This window comes from Microtus oregoni, unplaced genomic scaffold, assembly GCF_018167655.1.
Source record: "Microtus oregoni isolate MIOR12 unplaced genomic scaffold, Mior012 000019F_ref0000042, whole genome shotgun sequence".
In the NCBI taxonomy this organism is placed as follows: Eukaryota; Metazoa; Chordata; class Mammalia; order Rodentia; family Cricetidae; genus Microtus; species Microtus oregoni.
The window spans coordinates 21,120,299-21,147,431 of record NW_024543078.1 but is presented as its reverse complement, the minus strand read 5'-3'; the positions used below and the strand labels follow the sequence as shown (position 1 = coordinate 21,147,431).

At 41.0% G+C, this 27,133-nt stretch overlaps 1 long non-coding RNA gene across 1 annotated transcript; it reads left to right on the top strand.

The window, feature by feature from the left end:
* LOC121459288 lies at positions 1-24,806 on the top strand. The gene is made up of 3 exons (XR_005975952.1): positions 1-65; positions 17,682-17,738; positions 24,778-24,806. It is a non-coding gene; the product is annotated as an uncharacterized LOC121459288 (long non-coding RNA).
* The last annotated feature ends 2,327 nt before the right edge of the window (positions 24,807-27,133 follow it).

The following is a 27,133-nucleotide window of genomic DNA, read 5'->3' as shown; positions in this document are numbered from 1 at the left end:
GTATAGATGTCAAGTTTTCCTAACACTGTTGAAAATACTGCCTTTTTCTTCAATATTTATGTCTGGTAGGTAACTTCAGTATCCACCATTATTGCACATTTATCTTCATAGTATTTTGCATTTGAATATGTGCTCAGGTTAGCAATAGAAAGTTGTAACAGAAGTTGGGTATGGTGGTATATACTTTTTTATTTTTGAGGCAGGGTTTCTTTGTGTAGCTTTGGAGTCTGTCCTGGAACTCACTTAGACCAGGCTGGTCTTGAACTCACAGAGATCCACCTGCCTCTGCCTCCCGAGTTCTGGGATTAAAGGTGTGTACTGCTACCACCTGGCAGTACTGTGTACTTTAATCATAGAACTTATGAAACAGAGGCAGCCTGTCCACAAAGCCAGTTCCATGCCAACCAGGGCAAGTGAGACCTTGTCTCCAGCAAACAAACAAAAAAAAGTTGAAACAGAAATAAGAGTTGTGTTTCTTTGTATATATTAAAGATGAGTGATAACAAAAATGTTCTTTGTCCTGTTTAAACTGTAGTATACAAACAATAAATATCCCCATTCTCTTATTATTTTGACAAGCACATTGAAGTCTCACTTTTTGTTGTGTAATGTAATCGATGCTGGAAAAATAGTCATGAACAGATTAGTGTGGTTCTAGCCTTCAAAGAGTTTAGAGTCTAATGGGAGGTGAGGTGGACAGACATAGAGTGTTCCCTATGGAAGAAGACATCCATGGTCAGCCTCAGATCACTGAGGTGAGGTGGACAGACACAGTGTTCACTCCAGAAGACATCCATGGTCAGTCTTAGATCACTGAGGTGAGGTGGACAGACACAGTGTTCACTCCAGAAGACATCCATGGTCAGTCTTAGATCACTGAGGTGAGGTGGACAGACACAGTGTTCACTCCGGAAGACATCCATATTGATAGTGCTTGCACTTACTTATTGCTATTGGCTCTGTCTCTTTGGAAAGGCTGTGTAGAAAGAAGCCAGCAGCTCTAAAGGAATGGATGTTGGGCTTCAATAGTCTGCAGGGAGCAGGTCCTTCCAGCAATCACTAGAGTGAACTCAGAAGTAAATATTAGTTGTTTTTAGATGAAACCTTCCCAGATAACACTTTGATTACTACCTTATCCTGAAGCAGGAATAGTCTCATAGAAACCCTGAAATAGCTAGATGTGGATGTGTAGGTCTGTGGACCCAGAACTCCAGAATATCAGGAGTTCAAGGCTATCCTTGGTTACCTAAGTTGAAACTATTTTGCCCTCAACCCCAAAACAAAATCAAAACAAAATAAAAACAAAAAAAGAGAAATCTTGAGATATAAAGATATATCTTGTTTTAAACCACTAAGTTTTCAAGGGATTTGTTATACAGTAGATAACCCATACACAAATGTACACTAAAACTACAGATAACACAAAAAGCTATGGAACAAAAAGATGAAATGAAAGATTATAATTTTGTTTCATAACTTAACTCTAGATTTAGGCCTCCCTCACCATGCTGGCTAGTTTTATGTCAACTTGCCACAGGCTAGATTCATTGGAGAGGAGGTAGCCTCAGTTGAGGAAATGGTTTTATAAGATTGAGCTATAGGCAAGTCTATAGGGCATTTTCTTAGTTAGTGACTGATGTAGGCAGGCCAAGCCTATTGTGAATTGTGCTACCCATGGGCTAGTGGTCCAGAGTTCTTTAAGAAAGCAGGCTGAGCAAACCATGAGGAGCCAGCCAGCAAGCAGCACCCCTCCATGGCCTCTGCATCAGTTCCTGCCTCCAGGTTCCTGCCTTGTTTGATGTATCCTGACTTCCTTTGATGACGGACAATGATATGGAAGTGTAAGCCAAATAAACTCTTTTATCCCAACTTGTTTTTGGTCATCACAGCAAAGTAACCCTAACTAGACAGAAGTTGTTACAGCACTGTGATGCATTGCTGAGGCAGACATGAGTATGCTCTTTGGGGAGGATTGCAGAAGGACATTGGAACTTTGGGTGAGAAAAGCCATTGGATGTTCAAAGCTTGGTGAGATGTTCTGTGGGAGCATGGAAGAAAAGAATGTTGAGAGAAATGCAGATGGGGAGGCCTGGCTCGTCATGTTCCAGAGGGAAATTAGAGAGTTACTTAAAGACTATCAGGGCCGTTGAACATTTGCCATTTTGAAGCAAGAGTCTGTGGTCCTGGTCAGCTGGAACTGAGGAGTCAGCCATATTAACAAGAGACTGGCATCACTGATGTGAGATCTTGGCTTCATGGGTACAATTTATGCTGGTCAGATGGCACTGAGAAATTAGTGGTGATTAAGAAGAAACCAACACCTTTGAGGTGAAATATTTCTGGGAGGTGTTTCCTCGTGCACATGCACGCTGTGTTGTCGAGGCGGCCAGCCTTGGCAGTCAATCTTGGAAGTGTAGCATTCACCACAGTGGTACTGGCTTTGAAGGTATGAAAGAGTCATGGGAGCAGCTGAAGGTTGGAAACAACCGGGGCCAGGAAGGCCATTGGTGAATTTCAGCCTCACTAGCAGCTTTCAAGATTTAATCCCGGGATTAAAGGGATCATGAAGAGAGCCCAGGAGAGGCTATTAGTGAAAGTTCAGCCCAGTTGGAGCAGAAGACCCCAGCATTTTGGAGATGTCTTATGTGGGATGCCTCTCTGTATGCTGTGAATATGTTTTATTATCATTGGTTAATAAAGAAACTGATTTGGCTAGTTGTCAGGCAGAATAGAGCCGGGTGGGAAATTCAAACAGAGATACAGGGGGAAAAAGGGCCGAGTCAGGGAGACGCCAGCAGCAGCTGGAGAAGCAAGATGTGAGGTAACAAGCCATGAGCCTCGTGGTAAAGTATAGAATAATGGAAGTGGATTGATTTAAGTTGTAAGAGCTAGTTAATAATAAGTCAGAGCTAATAGGCCAAACAGTTTGTAATTAATATTAAGCCTTAGAATGCTTATTCGGGAAGTGGCGGGCAAGAGAGAAACCTCCTGTTACAATGCCAGTACCTAGAACAGCAGCAGCAGTGGAGTAGAGCCAGCCAGAGCCTAGAAGACGAGCTGTGTGTGCTGCAGAGGGCAGAGCTGGGGAAGTGACCCAAGCCCCTTGGAGGAGCCCAGATGTTGAGTGAATCCAAGGTATTAGACATTGAGTTATTTTCACTGCTGAAATTTTGGTTTTTTTTTTGTTCATATTGTAACTGCGCTCTGGGTCTTCCCTCTTGAAGCAGGAAAGTATTTATTTTTGATTTGACAGGAGCCCACAGATGAGATTTAAAAAATATATTTAAATTTTTTTAAATATTTATTTTTAAGACTCTTTATTCTTGACAACTTTATACATGTGTACAATGTACTTGATCCTGTCCACCCTCCACCCTCTGTTCCCTCCTCCCATGTGCCTTTCCCAATACTTTCTCCTTCCTTCCTTCCTTCCTTCCTTCCTTCTTTCCTTTCTACTTTTATGCCCTTTCCTCTTCTTTAGAAAACAACAAAAACAAAAACAAAACAAAGACAAAAAACACTACATAACCCAATTAATAGATATCAAACTTAAAAAAGAGAGATTTTGGAGTTCTGCAGAGACTTTGGCTTTTTAAAAGAGACTGAATAGTTTTAAAGAGACAACATTTAAAGTCTTTGAATTTGTAAGACTGTGGGACTTATGTTTGAAAATTTTTGTATTGTGTTGTTTATATTAATGTGTGATCTTGAAGGAAAGACTGTGGCTTAGCAGTAATGTTTGTGTGTCGGGAGACATGGGGTCAATTGTGCTAGTTGGTGTTGTGTCAGCTTGACACAAGCTACAGTCATCTGAGGGGAGGGAGCCCCAGTTGAGAAAATGGCTCCAGAATGGGCTGTAAGCAGAAAAGTCTGTAAGGCATTTTCTTAATTAGTGATTGAAGGGGAGGGCCCAGCCCACTGTGGGTGGGGACACTCCTAGGCTGGTGGTCTTGGGTTCTACAAGAAAGCAGGTTGAATAAGTATTAAGGTTAACTGTGAATTTTTAACATACACAGCATAGAGTGAACACTCCCATCCTAAAACAGAGCAAGGCATGACAAGGCTTCATCACACCAAAGCAATTCCGAATGCCTCCAGCTGGGACTTGTAATCAGCTGGACTCCCCAAAGCTTAACTGCCCCCCTCCCCAGCTCTGCTGCCCTTGGCACGCACAGATTCTCTCCTGGGCTGTCTCGGTTCTGTGCTTTCTGTTCCACTTGGCACATGTCCCACGGTCCTGGCATCACCAATATTATCACCGTTGCCACTAGGGCCTCACCATCACAGTTGTCCACAGTGGCCTCTCAGGACCTCCGCTCAGGGATTCCCACCCTGCCACACACTGGCCTCATCTGCTCTGTCCCTCAGTATTGCCCCTTCCATGCCCTCAAAACCAGTACTACATGGATAGCTTTGCCAATTCTGTTGCCAGCTCAAGATGTACTCTGCCGTTTCGGATGGCAGCTGTGCTAGCTTCTGTGCGCTCACCATGATGGGACACTTTTCTATCGTCTTCAGCAGAACACCAAGCTTAAAATGACACAATCTCTGTAGTAGTTACAGCTGCTTTGTTGTCTGGGCTGTCTCTGACAAATCCTAAAGCTTGCCCACATACTTTTCAAATAAACAGATCCATTCATTATCTTTACATTCAGCTCACTCAGGTTCCCAAGATGCAGGCAGAACGAAGCCAGATTCTGACCAGACTATCGAAACAGCCCCTGACACAGTTTCTGATCACATCCCTGCTGTCCCCAGCAACCTCATGAGCTAGGCCCCCACTGCCTGCATCTTTCTCTGCATCATTCTCTTCTAGGCTCCACTTAGGTGGGTCATTAATCTTTGTTTATAGTATTCAGTGGCTTTCCTAGCCCAAGATTCTCTTCCGCATTCTTCCTACAAAACAATCTGGAGACGTGGAAGTCACGTGCTCGGGTTTGTTACAGCACGACTTGTTTCTCGATTTCTGTTTGTTTTCTCTTGGCTGTGATAAAATACTCCAACAAAAGCGACTTTTCAGCTCACAATTCCAGGTTACAGCGCCTCAGTTAGGAAAGTCATGGAGACAGGAGGCTGAGACAGCTGGACACTTTGCATCCGTACTTAATAAACAGGCAGCAGCTGGGTAGCCGTGGTGGTGCCTGCCTCTAATGCCAGAGCTCGGGAGGAAGAAGCAGGTGGATCTCTGAGTTTGAGGCTAACCTGGTCTACAGAGAGAATTCCAGAAGTCAGGGCTACACAGAGAAACCTTGTCTAGAAAAACCACATAAATGATAGAGATATAGAGAGGGATAGATGACAGATAGACAGACAGACAGACAACAAAGAAGCTTGCATGGTGCTCAGTAAGCTCTCTTTATTCGGTTCAGAGCTCAGCCCTCGAAATGGTGCCACCCACTATCAGTGGATCTATCCACTTTATTCCAATTTATAAATCTCCCTCACAAGCATGCTACACACACACACACATACACACACACGCAGTTTATTTATGCATGCTTGCAATAATGAATTCTATGTGACAGAAGACTGATAAATGCCCTCCGCAGCGACTTCTCTGCCCAGCTAGAGCCATAGTCTTTATTGTTATTGTTTTGTTTTTTAAGACAGGGTTTCTCTATGTAACAGTTCTGGCTGTTTTGGAACTTGATTTATAGATCAGGTTGGCCTCAAACTCACAGAGATCCACCTGCCTTTGTCTCCTAAGTGCTGGGATTAAAGGTGTGCGCCACCACTGCCCAGCCTATTAATTTTCTTAAAGTGGAAAGAAAGAATTATAACTATTCCAGTTGCAAAGACTGATATCATGGGTCTGTCTATATTCCATGAATTCTTATTCTCTCAAAGACAATACCTTATTTTGGATAGTGTTTATTTCCTTTTTCAGGTTCACTGATTCTTTTCTTTATAACATCTAAACTTGTATTTACTTTATGCTGTGAAATTTTTATTTTAGAATTCCTTACAAGATCTTAATGTCTCCTCATTGTTGCTGAATATTAGTTAAAGATGCATTACATTTGTTTATATATTTATATACTGTGGAACATTTTTTATGATGCAAAGATGTGCAACATTCTTTTATGCTGCATTTGTTTAACTCTATGAAGCTGTGATTCTTTGCCTGACTAATACTCCTGATTGCTATAATAAAGAGCTGAACGGCCAATAGCAAGGCAGGAGAAAGGACAGGTGGGGCTGACAGGCAGAGAGAATAAATACGAGGAGAAATCTGGAGAAAAAAGATCAAGGAACGAGAAAAAAAAAAGGGCCAACTACTGAGCCACAAAGCCAGACACAGAATAAGAAGGAAGGAAAAGACAAACAGAAACAGGAAAAGGTAAAAGCCCAGAGGCAAAAGGTAGATAGGACAATTTAAGTTAAGAAAAGTTCCCTAGAAACAAGCCAAGCGCAGACTGGGCTTTTAAAAAGAAAGAATAAGCTCCCACATGATTTCTTTGGGAGCTCCCAAAGAGTCAAAGAACAGAGAGTAAAAACCAACCAACCACCCCATTGCCTTCATGCATTTTCCTCTGCATATTTAGATTGTTTCTGAAATTCTTTTAAGCTTTTTATCTGATCCCATTGTCTGTGATTTCAGGGTCTGTTTCTACCAGTTTATATTTCTGTACTATGGGACACATTTTTGTGTGTTTTTTTTTTTGCCTGTAGATTATAATTTATGTTTTGGATATTGGACTTAAATTTCATACTACCAAGGGCCAAATGTTATATTATTTTTTTAAATTGTTTTGTTTTATGTCAATAATTTACTTGTCGATTATCTTAATCCTTTCTAGGTGTTCTTCTAGTTTTTTTTTAAAGGCATATCTGGAGTAAGTCTAGTTTAACTCTGCCGCTAAGGTCTGACCTGCCTGGGATCTGCTGAATTCCTCATACAGGTAGCAAGGATTGTCAGTTCCAGGTGATGGAGACCTGAGGAGTGTTAGCCCTGTGTGAGCTTCGGGCACTGTTCAGCTTACCATGTCTACACAATTGTTTTCCACTGCTCATCATTTAGCCTCAAGTTGGTTGTCAGCCAACCTCGCATCTGGGCAGACTCTGGATCTTTCTCTGCCTAAACTCCATCTTGTTTATCACTATGGTCCCCAGCTTCACCAGGAGACCACTAGGCTTCTCTGGGCTTTCTTTTCCAATCAATTCCAGAAAATTGGAAGAAAGCAAGAGCAACTGTATGTAGGGTCTATCCTGTGTTAGACTTTTCTGCTGGACTTTAATGTACCACATTGCCTGTTTTTTTCAATATCTAAAAAATGGATGTGGCAGACTGTAATGACTTAAGGGCCACAAACTTACAATTAAGTATTACTTCTTTGAAAATATGTATTGGATTTGTATTTAGTATGTGCACACATACATCATGACACATGTGTGTGGTAGTCATGTCTTGCATCTGTATATGGTGTGTGCACACATACATCATGGCACATGTGTGTGGTAGTCATGCCTTGCGTCTGTATATGGTGTGTGCACACATACATCATGGCACATGTGTGTGGTAGTCATGCCTTGCATCTGTATATGGTGTGTGCACACATACATCATGGCACATGTGTGGTAGTCATGTCTTGCGTCTGTATATGGTGTGTGCACACATACATCATGGCACATGGGTGTGTTAGTCATGCCTTGCATCTGTATATGGTGTGTGCACACATACATCATGGCACATGTGTGTGGTAGTCATGGCTTGTGTCTTATTTAGTGTGTGCACACATACATCATGGCACATGTGTGGTAGTCATGTCTTGCGTCTGTATTTGGTGTGTGCACACATATATCATGGCACATGTATGGTAGTCAGAAAAGAACTCAAGGTCGTTGGGTCTCTCCTTCCACCATGGGGGATCCACCTCAGGTTTCCAGGCTCTTCAGCATGTGCTTCATCTTCTGAGCCACCTCTGCAGCCCTTACAAACAAATTTTCCTTCAGAGACCAGATCATCATATATTCCACATTTTAGCTTAGAAAAAAAATGGGACTAGTATATCCCACAATGCAGTAGACCTGTAATTTTTAGCTAGGTACTAATAACAGCTGAACTTGTAGTAAACACAGCAGAGACTGTCTTCAGAGACAACCGCATTCCAAATCCTTTCCTCAGGTTCCTGTCATCTCTCTAAGATCAAAACTTTTTTCCTCAGAAAGTCTAAAATATATTTTTTAAATTACCAGACTTACAGGAAGGAAACATGTCTCCAGTGCTGATAGATTCGGCAGATGGTGGACTCTGAGGCAGACAGGAGAGCCATCTGGTAGGTCTTTCCGCGTAGTTGCCGAAGACACGGAGATGCTGGGGCAGCACCGCTTTCGAGCGGATTAACTCCTCCTTCTCTGTCAGATGAGAGCATCCCTACCTTTGCTGGACTTGTGAGATGGGAGCATCCCTACCTTTGCCGGACTTAGATTCACTTCAAAGAGGCTGCCACTGCCTCTTGTACATGCACTTCACACGCATTGTAAATGCTTAAGCCTTGTGATTCATCTACATCCAGAGACTGTGCCTTTCAAGTGACTGAGTGTTTTGGAAGAGTTGTGTGCACATACAAGACAGAGGCAGGGGGGAGGGGGCTGATGGGTGAGAGAGACAGAGACAGACAGGCAGAGGACTCTTCTACTGCATCAATACTCTGTGCTTTCCAGAGAGTGACAGAAGTAGCTATGAAAACCACGCTAGTGTCCATGTAGGGCTGGTAGGGCACCATTCAGTATTTCAGAGTCTGGACACCCTAGTGTCCACGTGGGGCTGGTAGGGCACCATTCAGTATCTCAGAGTCTGAACACCCTAGTGTCCACGTGGGGCTGGTAGGGTACCATTCAGTATCTCAGAGTCTGAACAAATAGCTTCTCAATTGCAGCATTTATTCCACTGACTGAACCATACTGAAGGTTTAAATTATATCTTTTCTTCCATATGGAACCACAGCCTATATTAGGCAGTTCATATCTATGAGGAAAGGTATAGCTTCAAGAACACATGGCCTAATAATAAGCGTGTGAAAATCAGCCTGATAGAAGCCTCATGCTTACTGCAATCTTATCCATTGTTCAATCTAAATTAAATGCCACATCCTATGAGAAGCTGTGATTGACAGTTCTATAAATCAACTAAACTAGGCTGTGGTACTGGACATTTTAATCAAACACTAACCCAGATGTTGCTGTAGGTATTTTGTAGTTGTGGTTCACATATTAAGACTTTAAATTTACTCTTGATAATGCCAGGAGACCTCATCAAATTCAGAGCAAAAACTGAAGTTGCTGGTGAAATTTTGCTACAGGCCCGCAGCATTAGCTCCTGCCTGAGTTTCCAGCCTTCTTTCCCTTCCTCCTCTTTTCACTCCAACTTGCCAGACTCCACACTGCATGAGCCAATTTCCTAAAATAAGCCTATGTACACACACACACATACACACACAGAGACACACAGACACACACACAGGCATACACAGAAATACACACAGAGACACAGACACACAGAGAGACACACACAGGCACACACAGAAATAAACAGACACACAGAGACATACAAGACACACACAGGCACACACAGACATACACAGACTCACAGAAACATACAGAGAGACATACATAGACACACAGAGACACAGACACACAGAGACACACAGACATACACAGACACACAGAGACACACACAGGCACACAGAGAGATATACACAGACACACACAGGCACACACAGACATACACAGACACGCATAGGCACACAGACACACAGAGAGAGACACACAGAGACACACACACAGGCACACACAGACAAACACACAGGCACACACAGACAAACACACAGGCACACACAGACACATAGAGAGACACACATACAGGCACACACAGACATACACAGACACGCATAGGCACACAGACACACAGAGAGAGACACACAGAGACACGCACACAGGCACACACAGACAAACACACAGGCACACACAGACAAACACACAGGCACACACAGACAAACACACAGGCACACACAGACACATAGAGAGACACACATACAGACACACATACAGGCACACACAGACAAACACACAGACACACAGAGAAACACACAGACACACACACAGAAAGACACACAGATACATACACCCAAGCACACACAGACATACACAGACATATGCAGACACACAGAGACACAGAGAGAGAGACACACTCAGATACACAGACACACACACAGACACAGAGAGAGGCACATACAGAGATACATATGCGTGCATGTGGGAAGACTGTTTTTTTGGCAAACTGCAAGAGAACCCTTCGCTGACACCTCATCGAGGGTGATTTTCCATCCCCTGCTTATCCCTTACCACGCACTACCTCTGTTTTCATGATTTCATGTCTTCTATCCTCAAATATTTCCGATTCTATTTTGAACATACCCACACTTGTTAAGGACAGACTCAGTTAGTGTAATTAAGAGATTTAAAAGTAAGAACTACGTTTGTCTCTGTCAACAGTCAGGAGGGCGAGCAGTCCAGAACAACAGGGCGGCTTTGCTCCAGAAAGCCAGAAAGTGAGACAGGGTCCATATAGCTGTCCTGTCGCCCCCACAAGTGTGGCTTGCGCCTGATGATGGTTGCATGCTTGTCTCTAGATGTGAAAGGGAGGCGGATCCTAAAGTCCTGCATGCGCACATCACCGAGCTACCGCCAGGTCTCCGTACTTGTCTTTCAGCTCATGTTGCAACACGACCGGAGAGCTCATTGCAGAGCTCGGATGTTGCTTCACTTCACAACAGTGCAGCAATTGTTTATCTTTCCTGAGCTTCGCCAGCCTCGCTGCACCGGGCCTTAATGCACGTGAGCTACGGCTCTCTTCTCTCCACTCTCCAGCGTCACGGTAGCTGGCCAGTTGTTAAGAGAAATGATGGTTGCAGGAAAGGCTTCCAGAAGTCCTCAGACTTGCTAAGAAATGAAAGCGTGAATTCAGATGGTTTTTATTTCATTCACCTTCCTCCTACCTTCACTCAGAACATCCGTCTCTGAGATCTTATCTTCTCCCGTAACCTGTTCTCTTCCCTGAAAGTACGAGGATCATCTGCTGGTTGTTAAGATAAACATATAGGCGGTAACACACTTCAATATTAAATTCACTGAGATAGATGGGCAAGGCTTAAGGGTGACAGAAGCCCCCTTATGCAAGGGCACCAGTGTAGACCTCCCGAATCATAAACTCAGCGTGTGGAGTCCAGGATTTGGGTTTGGACCAGCCTTTCTGGGAAAGTGACTCAAGCAGAAGACTGAGGACTGTGGCCCTGGGCAGATGGTGGAAACTCCACCCCCATATCAACAAAGATCTGGAAGATAACATACCAAACAGTTGCTGCATTGTATCATGTCACATTCAGAGAAGACGCCACAGCCTCTAGTAGAGTCTTGGCTATCCACTCCAGTATCTAAGGTAATCTCTCTGGATCACGTCTCCTGGTTTTCCTTTCTTGTTTCCTTTGGCTCTCTTTTTGACCCCAGGCAGAGCCCATTAGTCTCAGACTTGGCTTGGGACTTCTATTGCTTTGTCTGTCTCTTCTGTTTCTCCCTGACCCCCATTTCTGTTTTTACCTTTTGCTTCAAACTCCATAGCTGTGGATCAGCTTAGCCATACCTCACACTTCTTGGGGAAGAGTTAGAACCCCCCCCCCCCCAGCTTCTTGTATGTGAACTCACTGGGCTGGCTGATCAGGTGAATAGTACCCAGTGAACAACACAAGACATGCAAAGGGTTCATGGAAAATTTTTAGCAGTCCCTCAGAAAATTAGACAGTTGTTTCATGAGCCAACATTCTATCCTATGTGTGTGTGTGTGCCTGATATAGTTGAAAGCATAGGCTTTATAACAAAGAGTAGATCCTCAGGATCACACTATGCACAATACATAAAATATGGGAAAGACTTAAACTACTCAAAACACAGAAAATGGAATATGCATCTATCAGAACATTATTTATCCATAAAAGATGGAGAAATATTGTCATGTGTTACAGCATGTGTGAACCTTGAAAATATGTGTTAAGCGAAAGAAATTACAAATAGGCCACATACTGAATAATAATTAATATTAATTAATTAATTAATGCAAAATCCAGAATAAGCAAAATCAAAGATAGAGAAAATTAGTAACTGCCAAAAGATGGAGAAAAGGAGAGGCAAACTGATGAAGAGGCAAAGGATTCCTTTTTTGGAGGTGATTAAAATGTTCATGAATTAGATAATGGTCATAATTACACAGTATCATTAGTATACTGAAGCAAATACCTCAAAATAATGAACTTCATGTTTTATTAAGTGTAGGATAATCACTGCACTTGAATTCCAAACATCAGCTGGGCTCTCACAATACCAATCATGCATCTATGTGAAGATTACCTGGGATTCTTAGTTGACAGCACATCGAGTCTTATGATCTCACTGCTGAGAGAAGAAACGTACTTGCACCAGGCTTTCTCTGTGGGCCACGAATCAGCTCCCAAATCATGACACGGAGACTTGTTATTTGTTGTGAATGCTGGGCCTAGTTTAGGCTCATTTCTGGATAGCCCTTTTAACTTAAATTAGACTGTTTATCTATCTTTTGCCTCAGGGCTTTTTATTATTTCCTTCTGTATATTGTACTTTCCCCCCTTCTTACGTTTGGTGACTGGCCGTTACCTGACTTCTAGCCCCTGGCGCCTTCCTCATTCTCTCCCCTTTTCTCTCTTTTTCTCTTTTTTTCTTCAAGCCTAGATTCCTCCTCCTATTTATTCTCTCTGCCTGCCAGCCTCACCTATCCCTTTTCTGCCTAGCAATTGGCTATTCGGCTTTTTTATTTGACCAATCAGGTGCCTTCGGCAGGCAAGGTGAAACAGACGCAACACATCTTTACATATGAAGCATACATCCTTACATCATTGAACATATGCAGTATAAATAAATGTAACATATTTACACACCTTTACACGTTAAAGTAATATTCTGCAGCATAAACAAATATAACAAATCTTTGCCTAATAAAACAATATTCCAATATTCTTTAATTACAACCGACAGTATCCTAACTCAAGGAAGGAATGTAAGGTGGGATGAGACAGGAACTCACGCTCCTTCATTCTGAAGACTTCAAAGAGATAAGAGCTGCTTTTCTTTGCTGATCTTTAGGTTGAACCTCAATATCTGTCTCTGGGTTTTGAGTATTCATGCTTTAACTGGCAGCCAATATTTGGGGCATAAATTCATTAAAAAGCTGCTTGCCTGTGGCTTTTGAACCACTGGCACAGGCAGAGCTCCATGTGGGGCTCCCACCAGAGCTGCCTGTGGGCTGCAGCCTTACCTGGCTAGGTTTTCTTTTCTTTTTCCCCCAAGCCTCTGAGTGAGTTTGGGATTTTCCTGTAGTAACCTCTCTGAAACAGTCTCCAGCTGTCACCCAAACTCCAGAAGCACCTGGGCTCAGTCCTGAGGTCAGGACTTACTGACCCTAGACTGGCTGGTTCTGCATCCAGGCAGCCCCCAACCACCTGGGCTTTTTCTGAACCCCTGTGCATTTTTCAGAGCCCCTCCCTCTCTCTCCCCACTGTGTGTTGCCATTAAGCAACTTGTAGCAGTCTACCCACAAACCTCATTTAAATGCTCTGTAGCTGGACCTCGGGAAAGAGCCAGAGCTGTTGGTGCCAGTATGAACCAGGAAGCCATCTCATAAAGAAGCTGCACCTCTGCTTGCAGTCAGCAAACAGAGCCTATCTGAAAAAAGAAATATGGCTACCAAGAAACTACACTTGGCACCCTCTTTTTGTCCTTAAAATTTTTAAAGGTCTTACGTGGATTCATGCCCGACAGTGGGGACCATTTGTAAACTGAGGCTGCTTGTTCATTTTCCAGCTGCCCAGACCCGAATAATCACACAGAAACTATATTAATTACCATACTGTTTGGCCATAACTTAGGCATATTTCTAACTAACTCTTACATCTTAAGTCAATCCATTTCTATTAATCTATGTATCACCACGAGGCTGTAGCCTACAAGTAAGTTTCTGGCATCTGTCTCCTTCAGCAGCTACATGCAACCAAACACTACTGCCTGCAGGAAGTAACTTAAAGTAACTCAAAAGCATGAAATCTGGCACATGAATGTGTTCTATTTTGTAGAATTTGGAAAACTAAATATGTACACCACACCATTTGATACCTATTCAGGTTTTTGGGAAACTGCTTTGAGTTGGGAAAAGGTTGATTTGGTAATCACACATTTGCTATAAGTTATGGTCATCATGCATATACCTGTATATATTAAGACAGACAATGCTCCAGCATATGTCTCTAAGAAAATGAAACAGTTTTTTGCTTATTATAATTGTTGAGGACCAGCCTTGTCAAAATTACCTCTTACCAGGGTAGGGGCATGGGCATAGAAAAATTATATGATGATGCATCAAAATAATAAGACAGAAAACATAAAACAGTATCTGGAGGTTATTTCATGACTCACTCAGTCCCTGAAATCATTATTTTTCCACAGCATTTATATCCAATGTAAACTGGGGGAGAAGGTAACAAAAGACTTCATTAACATGGTGTACAAAAGGTTAACTCTCACAGTCAACTCTGAGAGATCCAATCATCAGCATTCTGTAGCCGAGGTGATGAGATGCCCCAAGTCACATACACTGAGTCCTGTACACTAAAGACAGCCCTTCCCCAGGTGACTTCAAAGTCACAATGGAAGGAGCAGAATTACATTTGCCTATCCTGACCACCTGCCATCAGAATGGCACCAAGCTATATTGATTTCAAAAGGGCCAGGCAATCACCTCCTAGGTTAGAAGGTGCCATTAAGCCTGTTAGTCCCCAAACTCTCTGACCTTCAGACAAGATGGGAATGGGCCTGCATTCTTCAGCCTCCACATATAATATAAAGCATATTATAGGTATACTACACAATCCTAAATACCAGGCAGTTATAGAAAGATCAAATTGAACACCAAAGGATAGGTTAAATAAAAAAGGATGATAGATACTCCCAGAAATAGATTACATAATGCTTTATTAACTTTGAATTTTCTAATGCTTATGAGAAAGGAACAACATCTGTGGAAAGCCATTGAATACTAGAAAAAAAACTACAGAATTAAATCAAACATGTACTGACCTCAGAATGGAATCAAGGACATGTGTTACATTGGGGAAGGGGTTTTGCTTTTGTTTCCACAGGAGAAGAAAAATTATGGATACCACCAAAATTGATAAAGATTTGGTTTTAACAAGAGATACCTCTTAATTAAAAGAGATGATAGTTCATTGAACAACATGGCTGTTTTAATCTAAACTAACCTATAAAACTAACAAATGCTTTTCATTTGATCAGATACATTTTGCCAAAAAAGAATCTCCCCAAAATTAGGGTTAGGGAAGGGTTTCGTTTCTGTCCTTTCAGGAAAATGAAGTATCCAGCTAAGGAATCTGAAGATCACTGAACAAATGAGACATCTGAGGAAAAAGAACAAGTTATCCAGAAAAATGCCTGAAAAAAAAAAGAGTAAATTGGCCAATTGTATATCACATTTCCAATGAGATAAAATTTCATAAATCTTCCATAATGTTTGTTTCTGCTATTCTCTACAGACATATAATGCAAATGGTCTCTTTGTAGTCTCAGTATAATCAAAGATCAAAGCTGGCTTTGGAATTGGAGTGTGGCTGTCTCCTCTATACCCAAGCATGTTTTTAAAAGTAAAATCCAAAATCTCTATCTCATGTCAGAGAAGGAGCCACCTGATATGGGACAGAAGAAAAACAAATACTTAAGGACTATTTAATTTCTACTAATCTCATAATTCTTTGGTTTTATATTGTATCTTTAATAGTTTTTCTTAAGGTTTTTGTCATGATGTTAATGGTCATATAGGATAGTAACTAATTCTAGAAAAAGGTTTCATATACCTTCCCGTACATTATTTTGGGTTTGAGTCTCTATTAGTTTTCTGCATGCCTAAAGCAACATTTGAAGTCTCCAAAAGGAGAATGGGGCCTCACAACAATGATTCCTGCAGGACTGTTATAATACCATTAAGCAGAAAAACGCCAGCTAAATATTGGCCTGGACTACAAACTGCTCAGTACAATTTTGAGTTAGCTTGCTAAAATGAGCCAGCCTAACAGGCTGCTCTAGCCAGGACTTGAGAGAAGTCCTGCACTTTCCCATTACACAGAAACTGGACAACAAATGATATAGCTACCTCTTGCTGGACTTGAAAATTAACCCAAACTTTTCTTTCCAGAATCCTGTAAAGACACTGTCACCCCCAGACAGCAGGAAGTAAATTTAAGACTATAACACACATATTCCCAAGAGGTGTGTTTAGTAGTTTTTGGTCATTCAGTAGGTTATAGATATTTCTCATTGTTTAGGGGGATTGGTTACAAGTCATTATTGGTAATGATCAGGAAAAAAAACCAAACAAAGGAAATTAAATACACAGTTCTTATTTTGAAAAAAACAGGTAGATAGAGATATGATAGGACAAAAGGGTAGATTATTGAATCTACTCTGAAAGAAAAAAAGGGAGATTAGAGATATAATAAGATGAAAAGGTAAATTATTGAACCTACTCTTAAAGAGCAACTACTAGTTTTATTTATTTTACATTGGATTGGACTTTTGTATATTGTATACAAATTTTGTATATTGATATGAATTTGAAATTAAATTTGCTAGGATATACTGTATACTTGTTTCTAATTTTGTTCAAGGTATTGTACCTATACACTCATTTAACAATGCAGTACAAATTTCTAGTCCTTGAAAATTATTATTACCAACCATTTAGGATAATAAGGAAGTGCAGGTTAGTAATTACCTAGCATAATTAAGCTTTTGGTATGTTAGGTATGTTTTTAAGGTCAGACAAAGATATATTTTTGATAGACAGGTCATCTTCAAACACTTCAGAGATCTACAGAATATGGCATTTAAGATGTTTTAATAACATAGGCTCTTTTAATGACAATGAGACATGTCTGCTCCTGACAGCACCAATTTACTTCAGAAAAGATGATGGACATCAAAGAAACTCCACATGAAGTTTACTTTCTTTGTGGCAAAAGTAAGCCACTGGGCATTAAAATGCCCTTGCCTTTACTGCTGACAGTATCCTGTCCTAATGGGATAAGCAGTACGCAAACAAAGGGCCTTCCATCCTCGCCCAGACAAAGCGGGGCAACCCTTCCAAAACCTTGCTTCATAGAAAAATTTGTCAGATATTCTAGCCTGTAGACTGATGGATGCCCCACCATTGCAGAGGAACTTTGGGTGACTGTCCAGGTAACCAGCTGTTTCTGTCATTTCTCACAGTTTTTGGAAGTTGCTTGCTTGCGCTTCCTGTGTAGTCAGTTAATATTATTTCCTTCTTGGGTCTCTGAGGGAGTTGAAGAATAGACAGTTATAGGAGTTTTCCTTGTTTACCAGAAACAGAAAGGAAATTATGATAGAAAGCAAATTAGGTACAAGACTTTGGATTCACCAAGATAGGACAGATACTGAATATTTTCTCTGAATTTGTCATATTCAAATGGACTAGACGTTCATGTATTTACTGTCTGTATATAATGTATATAGTTATTGTACTTATTGTATATAGTTTTTCTTGTATTAATTATAACCTTTCTTTTTTATTTTAGACATAAAAGGGGAATGTAGTGATGTATTATTTGTATTTTAATAAATAGAGTCTGAAGGTAAGTGCAAAGCAACCACACTCATCACCCATACAGGCCAGGTAGTGGTTGCACATGCTTATAGTCCCAACAGCCACTAGCTGTAGAGGCCAGGCAGTTGTGCACGCCTTTAATCCCAGCACTAGAGAGGAATATAAGGTAGGATGAGACAGGAACTCATTCTCTTTCAGTCTGAAGATTTCAAAGAGGGAAGAGCTCTCTAGTGGCTTAACTGCTTTTGCCTTTTTGTTCTTTAGGTTGAACCCCAATATCTGTCTCTGGGTTATTATTATTTGTGCTACAGGAATGGTCCTTCCTGCTGCTGTTTATCAAAATGTTCCATTTCTATGGCCTTAGGTTTATTTCTGGAAGTTTAAGAAAGAATTCAACAATTAGAAAGAAATAAAATATTTACAATGCAATGCAATGGACAAATCGCTAGAATATTTCACTGACAAAAGGAGCCAGATTGGGAAAGCAACATTTTTAATGCTATTCACACAAAATTCCTGAAAGGACAAGTTATAGGGACATAAATTATGTTAGTAGCTGGCTAGAGTAATTAAAGAAAGTATATCATGATTGTGGTAGTAGCCATAAAACAAAATGTTTATCAACTCACTGAAATATATGCTAAGATTCTTAATGAAAATAGATGCAAATTTTTTCAATAAAATACTTGTACACCAAATTCAGGATATTTTTAAAAAGAGCATTTACCATGAACAGATTGGCTTAATTCCAAGAATATACATCGTTAAAAACCTACAGAAAAAAATAAATATAACACTTTACAAAATGGACTCAAGGACAGAAATCACATGTCCTCTTAGTAAATGAAAGAAAGCATTTGACAAAATCCAACATCCATACATGATAAAAGTCTTAAAGAAACTGGTAATAAAGGGAGCATATCCCAATATTATAAAAGCTATACATGACAAACTTATAGCCAACATTATGCTAAATAAATAAGCATTTCCATTAAAATAAACAATAAGACAGGGGTGTCCATTCCTCTTCAGTATAGGCTTAAAGTCTCAATTGGAGAAGCAAGACAACAGAGAAGACCAAGGGATACAGTAGGGAAGGGAGAAGTCCAGTTATCCTTATTTTCAGGTGTGATTCTACGCCTAAAATTCTGAATGAGAGAACGGGACATCCATCATTGTGTTGTAGCAATTGTGGTGCTGCCACACAGGAGCAAATTAAAAATGGGTGATGTTGAGAAAGGCAAGAAGACTTTTGTTCAAAAGTATGGCCAGTGCCACACTGTGGAGCTGGAGGGCTAGCGTAAGAGTGGACCAAAACTCATAGTCTGTTTGGGAGAAAGACAGGTCAGGCCTCTGGATTCTCTTGCTCAGATGCCAACAATAGCAAAGGCACCACCTGGGGAAAGGATACGTGGTGGAGTATTCGGAGAATTTCAAAAGTGCACTCCTAATATAAAGATGATCGTTGCTGGACTTCAGAAGAAGGGAGAAAGGGCAAACCTCATAGCTCATCTTAATGAGTAATTCCACTGCCTTACTTATTACAAAACTAATGTCTCATGACTTTTCATGTCTACCATAATTTAATTCATACACCAAAATTCAGATCATGAATGGCAAACACTGTATTTGTTGCGCAGTCTTGATAAAAAAAAAAAAACCCGACTCGTAGTAAAGTGCGCATGATCTTATTTAAAATAACAATTCCAGATGCATAAATACTACCCTGCTCTCCCTTTCTCAAGATGGGATTGGACTTACTTAGTGAAGTTCTACTTTCCACAAAGATGGGCGTGTCACCTCAAACCTAATGAATGTTTTTAATAATTAAATTGATATACCTGGCATATGAATATGTTTAAACACTGGGAGAATTCTATCACCATCTCAGAAATGAGAAGAGTCACCTGTGTTTCAGTTTGTGTTGGGCAATAGCTAAACAACAGGAAGCCGCTGTTAGATGTCATTTTAATTAGAATTCCCTAAGTCAAAGGATGCTGCCTTTTTACCACTGAAAGGCACTAACTGTGGTCTATGTAGAATGTTAAATAAAGAGTGTTTAGTGCTTCTTTGTAATTGATCTGTAAGTTAAAATGCCAGCTTACGGTTTGGCAAAACATTAGTATCTAGACTATACAACGAACTAAAAAGAAAAAAAAAACAACCAAACAAACAAACAAGAACTCAAAATACTCAATCAAAATATGAACTTAGGAAATGAACAGACAGATGTTCAACTTTGCTGGCCATTCTAAAAATACAAAGTAAAGCTGCACTGACTGAGATTCGGTCTTGCCCCAGTCACTAAGAAAGAAGCAGGAGCAGATGTGGAGAGAAGGGGCCCCCTTATACATTGCTGGTGGGATAGAAATCATTAGTCTAACTGCTATGTAGCTAAGTGTGGAAATTTCAAAATCAAACCAAGCAAGCAAAAACTGACCGTCCTAGCCGGGTGGTGGTGGCGCACGCCTTTTAATCCCAGCACTCAGGAGGCAGAGGCAGGCGGATCTCTGTGAGTTCGAGGCCAGCCTGGTCTAGAAGAGCTAGTTCCAGGACAGGAACCAAAAAAAGCTACAGAGAAACCTTGTCTCGAAAATCAAAACAAAACAAAACAAAAAAAAACTGACCGTCCATCTTCTACATGACCCATGGCCCACTGTACCGCTTTTGGGTACTTATCCAAGTAACTTCAAGCCAATTTTTCACAGAGATATTAATGCTTATTACAGCACTTCTTATGTTATTGAACTATGGAACTACTAAGTATCCAACTATAGAGAAATGGATAAGGAAAATGCAGAACATTTGCATAGTGGAATTTTCATCCTTAAAAAAAAAGGCATGATGTCATGCCATTAGCAGAAAAATGTATGCTACAGATCATCATATTGAATGGTTTTAAATCATCACAGAAAAACAAATATATATATTTTTTCTCTCATTTGTGGCTTCTATATTTTACTGAGATACATAAAACTAAATATGTACATATGCCATAATCCTAGAAATAAAGCCCTCTAGGGAGACAAGACAAAGGAGATGAATGGTAGGGTGAAGAGGTGAAAAAAAGAGAGGATTGTAGGCTTTGGGGGAAAAACTCCATACACCCTGTAGTCGGAGACCGCTTGTTCATTCCCCGCTGCCCAGACCACAAAATAATCACTCAGAAACTGTATTATTTGTAATACTGTTTAACCAATAGCTTAAGAGTATTTCTGGCTAATTCTTATGTCCTAAACTAACCCATCTCCATTAACCTGTGCATCACCACGAGATTGTGGCCTACCGGAAATGTTTCAGTGGGTTCCAGCCGAGGCATCTGTCCCCAGCGGTGGCTACATGGCTTCTCACTGACTCCACCTTTTTTCTCCCAGTATTCAGTTTAGTTTTCCTGCCTAGAAGCTTCTGGCTGAAACAGATTTATTAATTAACCTATAAAAGCAACACATTGGCAGAAGGGCTTCCCACACCAACACCCAATATGTAGGTAGAAGCATGGCCAGTGATTATCCCTCTGTCCTGTTCTCTGACTAGTTGTAGTGACTTGCTCTGAGCGCAGGCCCTTTTCTTGATGAAGGCTGGTATGGCTACTCTACTGTGTTCTTCATTTCATCAGTATGTCTGTTTTCTCTAGAATTTCTATTGTATTCTTTCCTTATGCTTTCTGTCTCTCTGTTGAAATAATTATTTTTGCATTTTTAAAATTTTTTTTAATAATTTATTTTAACCTTATTTTATGTGCATTGGTGTAAAGCTACGGGCAGTTGTGAGCTGTCATGTGGGTGCTGGGAATTGAACCTGGGTCCTCCGGAAGAGCAGCCAGTGCTCTTAACCATTGAGCCATCTCTCCAGCCCCCATTTTTGCATTTTTTGCCTAGCAATTCACAATCCTCTGTTTCTTTGTAGTTCCTTGCTATAAAAATTACCTTGTTTGTTTGGTGGGGTCATGTATGCTCACTTCCTATGACTCTGAACTGAAGTGAGTCTTTCCTCCATTCCCTCCCTCCTTCCTTCCTTTCTTTTTTGTTAAAATTTTAAAAGATTTATCTATTTCACTTTATGTGTTTGATTGCTTGCCTACATGTATGTTTGTGTACCACATGCATGCTTGGTGCCCATGAAGGTCAGAAGAGGGCATCAGATCCCTGGAACTGGAGTTACAGACACTTGTGAGCTGCCTTCTGGATGATGGGATTTGAACCAGGGTCCTCTACAAGAACAACAAGTGCTCCTAACCCCTGAGCCATATCTGCAGGCCCGTAATTGATTTTTTTAAAGAGTTGATGTTTATATATGTGTATATATTTGTATGTGATAGCCCAAAGCAATGGAGTTATCCAATCATGGACTGGAAAACCTTAGCCTGCAAGTCAAAATAAGCTTTTTATAAAGTTTGTCATTTCAGGTATGTGTTAGAGCAACAGAAAGCTAACCTATCATATAAGATTATAATACAATTTTCAGTATCATTATTATCTCTTACCAAGTATAATTCTATACTCTTTTGTTTTGAAAGTTAAAAGTGGAAGTAGCATTTTTCCCCCGGGAGGGAGTAAGTGTCAATACCCTTTGTTATGAGGTGGCTTAGTAGATACTCTGCTGTACTCCAGGGGCAAGGAGCTATTATCACAGCATACCACCTCAGTTCTGATTTTCAGTGTTTTGTTTTTTTTTTTTAAACAAAGTTTGTCTCTTTCTAGCAAAACCACTGCCCAGAAAGTAAAGGCTGCCAGTTAAATCCTAACTACTATAACTCCAGACCATGACCATCTTGAGAAAAGTCCAGGGATAGATGAGCTTTGTCCTTTGAATTGAAGGGGACTGCCTGGGATACCACTGAAAATCCGAGCAGACATTCCCAGTTTTGCAGTTTAGAATCCAGCTCACTAAAGGCAGCGTAAGTTTTCCGTGTTGGAAATGGTCAGAAAATGGTCCAGGTCGGCTATCCTTGGACTTGTCACCGTGCTTTTTGAATAAAATCAGCAATAATTCCTGGAACCTGATCATACATACAGCATGGGCCAGGCACTGAGAGTCCATGAACTGTAGACCTGGCTGCTCGGCTGATTGCAATTCAGTGAAGTGTGACACGGACCATGGGAGAGAAATAACATCAGCAGTTTAGCTTCAAAGCGTGGGTGTTGCCACACAGCAGCAAGTGACCAGGGTAGGTAAATTACGTGTCCCAGAAGGTCCCATGGGAGTCGTGCTCTTATAGAGTAGGATTGGGCTTTGTAAAGATGATAGTAGTTTATTTATGAAGGGGAGGGGTATTGTGGGTAGCTGAGAAGGAGGGGGCAAGGAGCAGCAGACCAAGCCTTGAAATTCCCTCTATTAGGATCTGTTAAAAGGATGCTGTTTGAGTAATTTTCTCGTATTATCTGGGTTACCCATGATCCAGCATACTGATACAAGCTTAAAAGTCTTCTCTAGCCATTACTGTGGGGGTGTTTCCCTCCTAAAAAACGGCCGCTGACTAACATGAGGTGGGGGAAGGGAGCAGTATCACAAAACGAAAGGTTCAGAAAATAAAGCAATGCATTCTGGGGAGCCGGACAGTGGTTGTACTTAATCTTACATGTAAACGTAGATCAGTATAAAATGAGCCTATACGCCATAAAATTTACAGTTAATTTAAACAATTGTCTCTATTTTAAAATGTTCAAGAGTAACACATTTTGAAAGGGCTACAGCACCCATGCTTCAAAGCGAGCCAAGGGAACGTGGACTTGTGCCAGCTAGACCCCACGGGTACCGAATGAAAGGTTGTTCCAGTGACCGTGATCACCTCAGAGACGGAGACAGGAGGTAATCACCGTTGGACAATGGCAGTAAATAGATTCGGAAAGAAGGGAAAAGGCCTGACATCTGGGCAGTTAAATTCTTAATAACCTGTGTTAGTGCTCAACTGTATTGCCCGTCTGGGGAGGGGACAGTGAAACCCATTTACATGAGGTGTAGATTGCATCCTCACCCTTAAGCTATTAAGTTCAAAGATGCAGCCTCCCAGGAAACAAAGCCTCCCATGCAGCCTTCCTGGTTCTCCCTCCACTCTGCGCTGGCTGGGTTTTTATGCTGAACGCTGGCTTCGGCATTTTGTGAAATCGTCCTCTCAACAGGACATTGATATCTGCGCAGAACAGAAAATTGTCCCCATTTCCAACCTAAAGGTGGCATATTTGCATAAGCTTCTCTTTCATTGAAATCTGTCTTAATCCCCAAAGATTTAATAGTTGAAATGCAAACCCCATTTTTAATAAATAAAAAGTCAGGTGAAGCAAACCTCACCTGGAAAATTTTAACAAATCAATTTTTCTTCCTTTAAAAACATGTGTCTTCTTTAAATGCTGTATAGTTTCACGTGATCTTTGTACTTTTCCAGGATACAATATTCAAATGAAAATGCATATGCATATGTGTATGTATATGTATATAAAGGGGTTCAGATGCTAACCTCAAAATATGCTGCTTTGGCATATTGATTATTTGGGGTTAAAAGGAAGTTGAGAACCTCAAGTTCTTGACCTCAAATGCTTTAAATATAGTGTCTACTTTCTCCTTTGGTAAAGGAAAGTTACATTTCTGAAAGAAATTTCCACTAGTAAAGATGTCCATGCCAGGAAGAAAGCTACTTTGGAGTCATCTTTTGGCAGGAGCTCTTATCTGCAGGACTGGGAAATTTTATTTATTCTACAGTTTTTTCCCCGATCCTCTGCACTTCTCCTCCACCACCCTGCAAAAGCCCCAGACCCATTATCCTCTCTGTAACACAGGTTGGTAGCTGACAATCATCTGGCCACCTCCTTGAGTCTCATATTTTGGTGGAACTCTGATATATATGCATCTAGGTTAAAATGTTTTCTCCTGTTCATGTTATTTTAAGGCTTGGCCCCAGGACGGACCCACAAGGGTAAAAGGAAACATTCTCTCTCTGTCATACACAGGAGCACAAGGAAGGACTGAGGTCATGAGTTCATTTAAAAGTGCAATGTGACCACTTTACTCTTACTTCCCACCTGTCTCTAAATCAGAGATGGTTCTGACATTTTTTATTTTGCATTTGATAGCTCCGTTGAGCGGCACCTGCCCTGCTACGTCACTCCAGAGAGTAAACTAAAGCGCGGGTAAGTATCAGCTCTACAGGTTGAAGGAGTCTTACAGGAGCTTAAAGGCTGCTTTTGCCCAGTCTCTCTAGCCTGGGCTTTGCCTTCATTTTATGTCTGTTTCTTTTGCTGCCCCAAATTTTCGGTCACATTCTTGACCAACTTTGCATGTTGGTTGTTTAACGAGTATTCATCTAAAACTGATAATACTTCTCCTTCCAAGGCCAATGTCCTAGGGTTTCTACTGCTGTGAAGAGACGGCATGACCACAGCAACTCTTTTTTTTAAAATTATTTATGTACATATATGAATGCTCTGTCTTCTGTAGGTCTGCATAACAGAAGAGGGCATCAGACGCCATTATGGATGGTTCTGAGTCACCATGTGGTTGTTGGGAATTGAACTCAGGACCTCTGGAAGACCAATCAGTGCTCTTAGTCACTGAGTAAACTCTCCATCCCTACAGCAGCTCTTATAGAGGAAAACATTTAATTGGGGTGACACACAGTTTCAGAGGTGTAGTCCATTATCATCTTGGCAGGATATGGCAGGATGCAGGCAGACATGGCGCTAGGTCAACTTCTACATCTTGATCTATAGGCAACAGGAAGTGAACTGTGTCACAAGGTGTAGCTTGAGCATAAGAGACCTCAAAGCCCTTCTCCTCACAATGATACACATCCTCCAACAAGGCCATACCTATTCCAACAAAGCCACACCTCCTAATAGTGCCACTCCCTGTGGGGGTCATTTCTTTCAAAACTCCACAACTGAGGAAGCCAATGTAACAGTAACAACGATATTTTCAAGATTTGTAGGGGCATCATAATCAGTAGATTGTTAGTCACCAGCTTTAACCACATCCTTTTCCAAATCACCAGAATGGCTCCTACAAGTCTCCAGCCTTTGCCATAAGCTTGAAGGAGGCTGCCCCAAACCCATCCTACTTTTATGGCGTATTCTTTGAGTCATTCTTGTGGTCACCTTGGTTTCCATTGCCTACAGGTCTGACCAATAAAGCTCTATTCCAACAGTCAAAACTACCCCATGCCCCACTCCACACCAAAATGGCAGCAGTGAGTTTACTGACAAGGCTGCGCATGGTTGATCATGAGATAGTGATCAACTTGACCACAGTCTCACCCAAACTGCTTGTCAATGTATGCTTCTTGCCGCTTGCTTTGTCCCCATGTTATCTGGAAGCGCTTGTCAAACCAAAGTCAGGGCTAAGGATGCTGGCCCTTAGTTTCTCCCCAGTATGGCCATGATAGATGTTTATGATGGACAACCTCCTTTCCTCCTTCTCTTTTCTGCCTTTTTCTTTTTTTGTCAGTTGGGACAAGTGGCTAACCTGGTTAGCAGTTGACCTACAAAGTTGGCCTGTACCCACAATTCTGGATACAAGCCTGTGACTAATTCAGTTTTTTCTCCCACACTGTGGAAGAATTTACTTTGTGTCCTGAATAGGGCAGTTGAGAGTTGCCACAGTGCCCCAGCTAGTGAAGTGTTAACTGTTGGAACTCCGGTCTGTTGCATGGGATCTCGCTGTAAAAGCAGCAAAGGCAAAACCTCCCTTAACATTCATTTGTTACGTGTTTGTGTATTTACCCCAGCCCCAGTTTACTTTTGGGTATACTGGAGAAATATACAAGAAATCTATGTCAAAATTCATTGTCATTAGTTGTAGAATTTATAAAAAAAATGCAAAAATACCAGATAATTTCAAAGGTTTCTTTCAGTTTTGAAAGCCCTACTATGGGTTGTAATTTTATTTAGTTACTTCTACATTATAACTGATACTTAATTTCTTTTTCGGCAGGTCTCTAGCTCAGAATGGCTTTGAAATTGCGGTATAGCTGAGGATGACCTTGAACTACTGGTCCTCTGCCTCCCCCCTCCCAGTGCTAAGGACTCCAACTGTGCTTTTTTCTGTATAATCTTCTCTATACAGGGATGCTTTATCTCTCCAGCTCTTACACATTCTACCCAATGGGATGGTCTTTCCTACTCAAGATAATCAAGATTGTTTGTTAATCAACATAACTGACAATATCAAAACCAATACAATTCTAAAATAATCTCTGTTTTCCTTTGATGTTCAGTATTAGAAGCTGTGGAGTGAATATATAAAGGATTCAAATGTGAATGTTAGACTTTGCATTTCAAGAAGAAATTCAACCTATATCAGACTAATGTAAGGGTCTAGCATGGACTAACACCTTCCTACTGTAAGGGTCTAGCATGGACTAACACCTTCCTACTGTAAGGGTCTAGTGATGGAGGAAGGTCATTGGCTAATAAAGGAACTGCCTTGGCCCAT